Below are 8,542 nucleotides of genomic sequence, written 5' to 3' on the forward strand. Positions count from 1 at the left end.
CAGTAAAATAGAAGGAATAAGTTCTAGTATTCTATATTAGAGTAGGGAAATTTTACTGTATATTTCAAAATAGCTAGATTAGTAATGTTCCTCACACACATACAAAACATAAAACTTTGAGTTGATGGATTTCCCAATTACCCTGATTTTATCATTACACATGATTTTGCTACATATGTCAAAATATTTTGGTACACAGATGTCAGAATATCACACGTTCTCCCAAAATAAGAGCAAATAAGATATATATCAATTTTAAAAAACACAATAATGAAATTTGCTGCACTGATTGATTCCTTTCATGAAAGATTTCTTTATAGCATGTGATGCTGTTTGATAGCATTTTATCCACAGCAGAACTTCTTTCCAAATTGTAGTCAATCCTCTCATACCCTGCCACTTCCTTTTAAACTAAGTTTAATAATACTCCAAATCCTTTGTTGTCATTTTACCAATTTTCACAGCACCTTCATCAGGAGTAGATTTCACCTCCAGAAGCCACTATGTTCATCCATAAGGAGCAACTCCTCATAGGTTAAAGTTTTACTATGAGATTTTAGAAACTTAATCACATCTTGGAGCTCTACTTCTAATTGTAGTTCTCTTGCTATTTCCACCAAGTCATCTGCAGTGACTTCCTTTGCTGAAGTCTTCAACTCCTCAAAGTCATCCCCGTCGGTTGGAATAAACTTCTTCCAAAATCCTGTTAATGTTGCTGTTTGGACATCCTCCCAAGAATCACACGTATGCTTAGTGGCCTCTAGAATGCTGAAATTTTTCCAGAAAGTTTCCATTTAATTTGCCCAGATCCATCAGAGGACTCACTATCTACAGCAGCTATAGCCTTACAAAATATATTTCTTCAATAATAGGACTTGAAATTCTAACGTACTTCTTGATCCATAGCTGCAGAATGAATGTTGTGCTAGCAAGCATGAAAACAACATTAATCTCCACGTACATCTCCATCAGAGCTCTTGGGTGACCATGTTCATTGTCAGTGAACAGTAATATTTTGAAAGGAGTCTTTTTTTCTGAGCAGTAGGAATAGTGGGCTTAAAATATTCAGTAAATCATACTGTAAACAGATGTGCTGTCACCCATGTTTTATTGTTCTGCTGATAGAGAATAGGCGTAGTGGATTTGGCATACTTCTTAAGGGCTCCAGGATTTTCAGAATGGAAAATAAGCATTGGCTTCCATTTAAAGTCACCAGTTACATTAGCCCCTAACAAGAGTCAGCCTGTCTTTTTAAGCTTTGAAGCCAGACATTGACTTCTCCTCTCTAGTTAGGAAAGTTTCAGTTGGCATTTTTTCCCAATGGAAGGCCATTTCATTTCAGGGAATATCTGTTGTTTAGCCATCTCCATCAATGAGCTTAGCTAGATCTTCTGAATAACTTGCTGCAGCTTCTCCATCAGCACTTGCTGCTTCACGTAGAGCTTTAATGTTATGAAGACAGCTTCTTTCTTTAAACCTCATGAACCAACTTCTGCCAGCTTCCAACTTTTCCTCTGCCACTTTCTCACCTCTCTGAGCCTTCACTGAATTAAAGAGAGTTAGGGACTTATTCTGGATTAGGCTTTGGTTTAAGGGAATGTTTTGACTTGTTTAATCTTCTATCCAGACCACTAAATGTTTCTCCCTATCAGCAATAGGGATATTGTGCTTTCTCATCATTTATGCGTTCACTGGAGTAACACTTTTAATTTCTTTTAAGAACTTTAATTTTACGTTCATAATTTGGCTACCTGTTTGGTGCAAAAGGCCTAGCTTTCCACCCATCTTGGCTTCCAACATGCCTTACTAAGCTTCGTTATTTCTAGCTTTTGATTTAAAGTGAGAGATACGCGACTCTTCATTTCACTTGAACACCTGGAGCCCATCATAGGTTTATTTACTGGCCTACTTTCAATATTGTTATGTCTCAGGGAATAGGAAGGCCTGAAGAGATGGAGAGAGATCAGCAAACTGCCAATCAGTGGAGCAGTCAGAACATACACAACCTTTATCAGTTACATTCACCATCATTGTCATGCTTCATGACACCCCAAAATAATTCCAAAAGTAACATCAAAGATCACTGATTGCAAATTACCATAATAAACATAATAATAATAAAAAAGTTCAAAATACAGTGAGAATTACCAAGATGGGACAAAGGGACATGAAATGAGCAAATGCTGTTGGAAAAATGGCACTGACAGACTTCCTCAATGCATAGTTGCGGCAAACCTCCAATTTGTAAAAAAAAAAAAACAAAAAACAAACAAACAAAAAAACAATATCTGTGAAGCACAATAAAGCAAAGTGAAATAAAGTGCAATAAAATAAGAATGAGATATGCCTGTATATCTCTCCTCATATCCTGCCACATAGACAACTTACTCAATACAGATTAAAAGTATTGACTGTGTAGGTAGGTTGTTTGGGTCCTAATCCTGACTTTATAACTTACTGGTTTTATGTCCTAATGCTGACTTTGTAATTTATTGGTTTTGTCTGGGCCTTTAAAATCCTGCTTCTGCCGGGCACTGTGGCTCACACCTGAAATCCCAGCACTTTGGGAGGCCAAGGTGGGTGGATCACTTGAGGTCAGGAGTTCGAGACCAGCCTGACCAACAAGGTGAAACCCTGCCTCTACTAAAAATGCAAAAATTAGCCAGTCGTGGTGGCAGGCCCCTGTAGTCACAGCTACTCGGGAGACTGAGGTAGGAGAATTGCTTGAACCTGGGAAACGGAGATTGCAGTGAACTGAGGTCACACCACTGCACTCCAGCCTTGATGACAGAGCAAGACTCCATCTCAAAAAAACAAAAAATTCCTGCTTTTTCGTCTCTAAAAAGGATGTACCAGTAGTACATGCTTCATAGTGTTTGTTGAAAGAATGAAATAAGACAATATCTGTTTAATGCTTAGAGTAGTACATTACCTATTTGATATACAGCAAGTAATCAATGCTACCTATTTTTATTAATTTTGCAGCAGTACAATAACATCTTAATCAAAAGCTGGAGCTCACAAGTAATAAGCATGTCTCCATATGTGCTACCTGAATTAATTCAAAATAAATCTGATAGTATGCTAACGATAAGCATATGACTTTGCCACAACTTTGTTCATTACTTTGACATTTAGTTACTCATTAGCACTAATATTCATGAGCATTCAAATAAATTCTCAAGAGAACAACCCCATCAAAAAGTGGGCGAAGGACATGAACAGACACTTCTCAAAAGAAGACATTTATGCAGCCAAAAAACACATGAGAAAATGCTCACCATCACTGGCCATCAGAGAAATGCAAATCAAAACCACAATGAGATACCATCTTACACCGGTTAGAATGGCAATCATTAAAAAGTCAGGAAACAACAGGTGCTGGAGAGGATGTGAATAGGAACACTTTTACACTGTTGGTGGGACTGTAAACTAGTTCAACCATTGTGGAAGTCAGTGTGGCGATTCCTCAGGGATCTAGAACTAGAAATACCATTTGACCCAGCCATCCCATTACTGGGTATATACCCAAAGGACTATAAATCGTGCTGCTATAAAGACACATGCACACGTATGTTTACTGCAGCACTATTCACAATAGCAAAGTCTTGGAACCAACCCAAATGTCCAACGATGATAGACTGGATTAAGAAAATGTGGCATATATATACCATGGAATACTACGCAGCCATAAAAAATGATGAGTCCATGTCCTTTGTAGGGACGTGGATGAAATTGGAAATCATCATTCTCAGTAAACTATCGCAAGGAGAAAAAACCAAACACTGCATGTTCTCACTCATAGGTGGGAATTGAACAATGAGAACACATGGACACAGGAAGGGGAACATCACACTCTGGGGACTGTTGTGGGGTGGGGGAAGGGGGCAGGGATAGCATTAGGAGATATACCTAATGCTAAATGACGAGTTAATGGGTGCAGCACACCAGCATGGCACATGTATACATATGTAACTAACCTGCACATTGTGCACATGTACCCTAAAACTTAAAGTATAATAATAATAAAATAAAAAAAGAAAGATATTAAATTTTCTCCAAAATTTATACTCTAATGAAATTTCCAATATGTGTGGAATCATTTTGATTTCCAGATAACTCATTTCCAGCAACATCATGTTTAAATCATTGTCAATGGCTAAAAACACTGGGTACAGTTTGTATTACACTTTTACGTGTAGATCACTTTGCGCAGTAAAGAAACTTCCAAAGAAAGTTACCTATCAATCTAATTACTATAAATCAATAATATTATCCCCTTGATTTACACTGTAATTTCAAAAACCTGAAACCATTACTAATGGCTCGTTAATTGTTTATGACTTTTGAAAATCCGAATATTCATTTTAAGTTTGGGTCTTTCTGAAGACAGTCATTTTAAAAGATGGCTTATTCAGGTTTGAGTTTTTGTGTAATTTTTTTTTTTTTTTTTGAGAGCACATTTGTACCCTATTTTTGGCTTTGTTTTCCATCTCCAGGTTGGTAATGACTCCCACAGTAGGGGTCCAATGTAGGGATCATTTCACACCACATGGAAATGCAACTGCTGAAGTGAACTACTTCAAGTCCAAGGGAAGCTGAAAGGACTTTCCAAATCCCACAAACTGTAATTTCCCAAGAGGGATTTAGTCAAGGCAGTAAAGTTCATGGATTTGAAGGCAACTTAGAGAAGCTTTAATGGTGATCAAGACCCTCAACTTTAACATCTCATTTTAAGGCCAGGAACAAAGTCGAGAAAAGGCTGCATCAGGGCAAGCAGAGTCAATGCTTAAAAAAAAAAAAAAAAAAAGGTGCTGATAGAATTGTCTACTTGCAGCTCCAGGGTATTCTTGAGCAGCAGTTCTCAAACTTTTTGGCCTCGGGCTTCTTTACACTTAAAATTATTGAGGAAATTCTAAAAAGTTTCTTTTTTTAGGTTATATCTATCCATATTTACAGTAGCACAAACTAAAACTGAGAAATATTTAAAATATTTTTCATTTAAAAATATATTTATTGCATGTTAGCATAAATAACATATTTTATAGAAATAACTATATTTCCCCAAAAAAAGAGACAAGTAGTATCATTTTACATTTTTGCAAATCCATTTAACATCCAGTTTAATAAGCGACACTGAATTCTCATATTGGCTTCTGCATTCAATCAAATGGTATGTGTTTTTTTGGTTGAAGTATATGAAGAAAATCAGGGCTCACACAAATACGTAGTAGGAAAGACAGGAGTATTTTAATAGCATTTTTATATATTTGTGGATTTCTTCCTTTGACACCACATCAAAACTCAAATTGTAGTTTCATAAAGCTAAGTTGCAATAAGTAATCTGAAAACATATCAATTAATTTTGCATACTCTGTAACATTAAAATCCATTGGGCTTTTCTTGCACTCTATATGGATCTTTTACACATGAATGATTTTGTAACATCATGAGATGATCATTTGGAAAACACTGCTTCACTGAGTTATGCAGATGTTCAAAATGTTGGCAGATTTTATTATATAATATCAAAAAATATCACCACTGATCTCATCATAAAAGTCTATTAAGTATTGGAAAAATCAAGATCACATAACTGATGCAAGTTTTTAAAAATTCTTCTAATTTTCACTTGAAAGCTTGAGTGACAACTCATTTGTTTTTGAGAAAATATCTGTCAAATATCCAAGTTTGAAGAACCATAGTTTGTCAGCTGATCTTTCAAAATGAAAATTTTAAATTTCATGAAAAAGTGGCTATGTTACTAGGTTCCTGCAAAAGTAATTATGGTTTTTGCCATTACTTTTAATGGCAAAAGTAATGGCATTAAAAGTAATGGCAAAAACTGCAATAACTTTTACACCAACCTATAGCTTTCAACTCAAAGCACACACAAATGCTTTAAACATCACTCCATCCCATTTTGTTACTCCAAGTATCTAAAAAGGTATACTGTAGGATGAGTTAATAAAACTAGCAATTTTACTGCTTCATAAGGAACACTCATAAGGAATGTAAAACTGACATTTTTGAAAATGTGTGGTTGTATTAGTCTGTTCTCACACTGATAATAAAGACATATCCAAGACTGGCTAATTTATAAAGGAAAGAGGTTTAATTGACTCACAGTTCCACATGGCTGGGGAGTCCTCACAATCATGGCAGAAGGCATGAGGAACAAAGTCGCATCTTACATGGCGGCAGGCAAGTGAGCTTGTGCAGGGGAACTCCCATTTATAAAACTATCAGATCATTGGGCGCTGTGGCTCACACCTGCAATCCCTGCACTTTGGGAAGCCAAGGTGGGCTGATTACGAGGTCAGGAGTTCAAGACAGCCTGACCAACATGGTGAAACTCTGTCTCTACTAAAAATACAAAAATTAGCCGGGCGTGGTGGCGCATGCCTGTAATCCCAGCTATTCAGGAGACTGAGAGAGGAGAACTGCTTGAACCTGGGAGGTGGAGGTTGCAGTGAGATGAGATCGTGCCACTGCACTCCAGCCTGGGCGACAGAGTGAGAATCTGTCTCAAAAAAATAAAATAAAATAAAATAAAATAAAATAAAATCATCATCTCATAAGTCTTATTCACTACCAGGAGAACAGTATAAGGGAAACAGCCCCCATTATTAAATTACCTCCCACCAGATTCCTCCCATGACATGGGGGGCTTATTACAATTCAAGGTAAAATTTGGCTGGTGACACAGAGTCAAACCATATCAGTGGCAATAAGGAATACCATACCTACTAATAGAGTTAGTGAAACTGCCTTGATTCATGTGCCAGAAGTGTTGCACACCACAGCTTTCGCACCATCAGAACAAACGTAAACACAATGCAAAAGATAAATATCACCTCAGTATTATTATATTATAAAAATAGTTATGACTTAATAGAAGTCCTAAAAGGGTCTTGAGTACCCCAAGAACCCATGAACCACATTTTGAGAATTGCTATTCTAGAGAATTCCAGCCCTATTTAGTTGGACCACTCTGAAGGAGGAAAAAAAACCATAGCCTCTTTAGAAGGGCTGAATGTCTTCTGTTTCAGCTTTCCTTGTAGGATCTAGCTTAGGACTGAAATTGGGGTTCCCTACTTGACTGACACTATGAGGAATATTATCAAAATATAGAAAAGACAAATAAGACATATTTAGCTCCCTTTTTTCTAAAACAAAACAACAGAGTAGCCCTTATTTTTTCTGAACCCCTAAAGCTCCATTAGTGTTCTGACAAATTCTGTGTCACTCTGTACAAAGTTCTATACACAGTGAAATAATTAAAAGAGAAAAAATCAAAATAATGGCATAATTTGGAAAATTGTTCATTGTGATAAACTATGGATTTTGCTCTATCATTTTGAACTTGCCTAAGCATGGTCACTGTTTTTCTACAAAATATTATGTACATATACCTTAAATGTTCTGAAAAAAACCCTCATTTTACAGATAACATAAACTGAAGCTCAAGGAATTTCCATTTAAATATATAATTTTAGAATTCAAACAGTCCTTCAGTTCACCTAATTCAACCTTCGTCCTAAGTAAACTCCATGCTTCTTATATGGTCTTCCTGGCTTGCCTTGAACCCCACCAGTAGCAGGTAGCTCCCTGCCTCTAGAGGTGTTATTGCATTCCAAACTGACATCACCAGCAATTCAGATGTTTTTCTTTAGATTGAGATAAAGCAAGTCCTACATATACTTTCTGATTTGGCATAATATTTCTATTTCCTAAGAACATGTTAGCTTTTCCACAGTCAAAACATAATATTAGCTTGTAGTGACCAGGTGATTTGTAAAACCCATAAGTCTTTTACATGAATTGTCAAGTCTACCCTAGGCCACCTTTGGACTATACTGCTGATAGTTTCCTCTAATGTTAAGGTTTTTTTGGCTTGTTTGTTATTTTTTATGTTTAATAATTTCATATCAAATTACATAATGACTTGTTTTAATCACTAATGGTAATGTTTTAAAATTAAATTTCATGTAGTTCACATTGGCCCATAGTGTAATATCTTGTGATCATTTCAATTTTTGATTTATTCAACACTGATGGTACCTACACACAATTTATATCATCAGCAATGTTGGTTTAGAGGCCAAACATGTCTTAATCTAATTTTCTTTCTAATAGCAGTAATGACAGGGAGAAGAACATAGGACTGCGGCTGTGACATGAGACTAGAGATACTCATTTATTAAATCACTTATGTTACGATTTCACAGTAGTGTTCTAGGCCCTTAGCATAAGTACACTAATCTATACACATTGAGCTTGAAGGATTCAACCACCAACAATCCCATGTAATTAATTCATACTAAAAGCTCTATTAGCAACATTACTCTTATGGCTATTATTATTATGCTTCTTATTAAATATTTTTTCAGAGAGTCAGTGCTGGAATGCTTTTCTCCTCAATCCTGTTTCAGAGGCTTTTTCATAATAACACAATGACTTTTGAGGAGAGAAGCCAATGAGCTATCTCTTGAATTCTTACATGGTCTATGAAGGCTGAATCAATGCTGAATGCCCTATA

The 8,542-nt window shown here is 36.2% G+C and overlaps 1 pseudogene; it reads right to left on the reverse strand.

Moving 5' to 3' along the window:
- Positions 1–202: 202 nt before the first annotated feature.
- On the reverse strand, positions 203–1,886 carry LOC134809477 (tigger transposable element-derived protein 1-like; annotated as a pseudogene).
- Between the last annotated feature and the right edge of the window lie 6,656 nt (positions 1,887–8,542).

The sequence above is a fragment of the Pan troglodytes genome, chromosome 2 (assembly GCF_028858775.2).
Source record: "Pan troglodytes isolate AG18354 chromosome 2, NHGRI_mPanTro3-v2.0_pri, whole genome shotgun sequence".
In the NCBI taxonomy this organism is placed as follows: Eukaryota; Metazoa; Chordata; class Mammalia; order Primates; family Hominidae; genus Pan; species Pan troglodytes.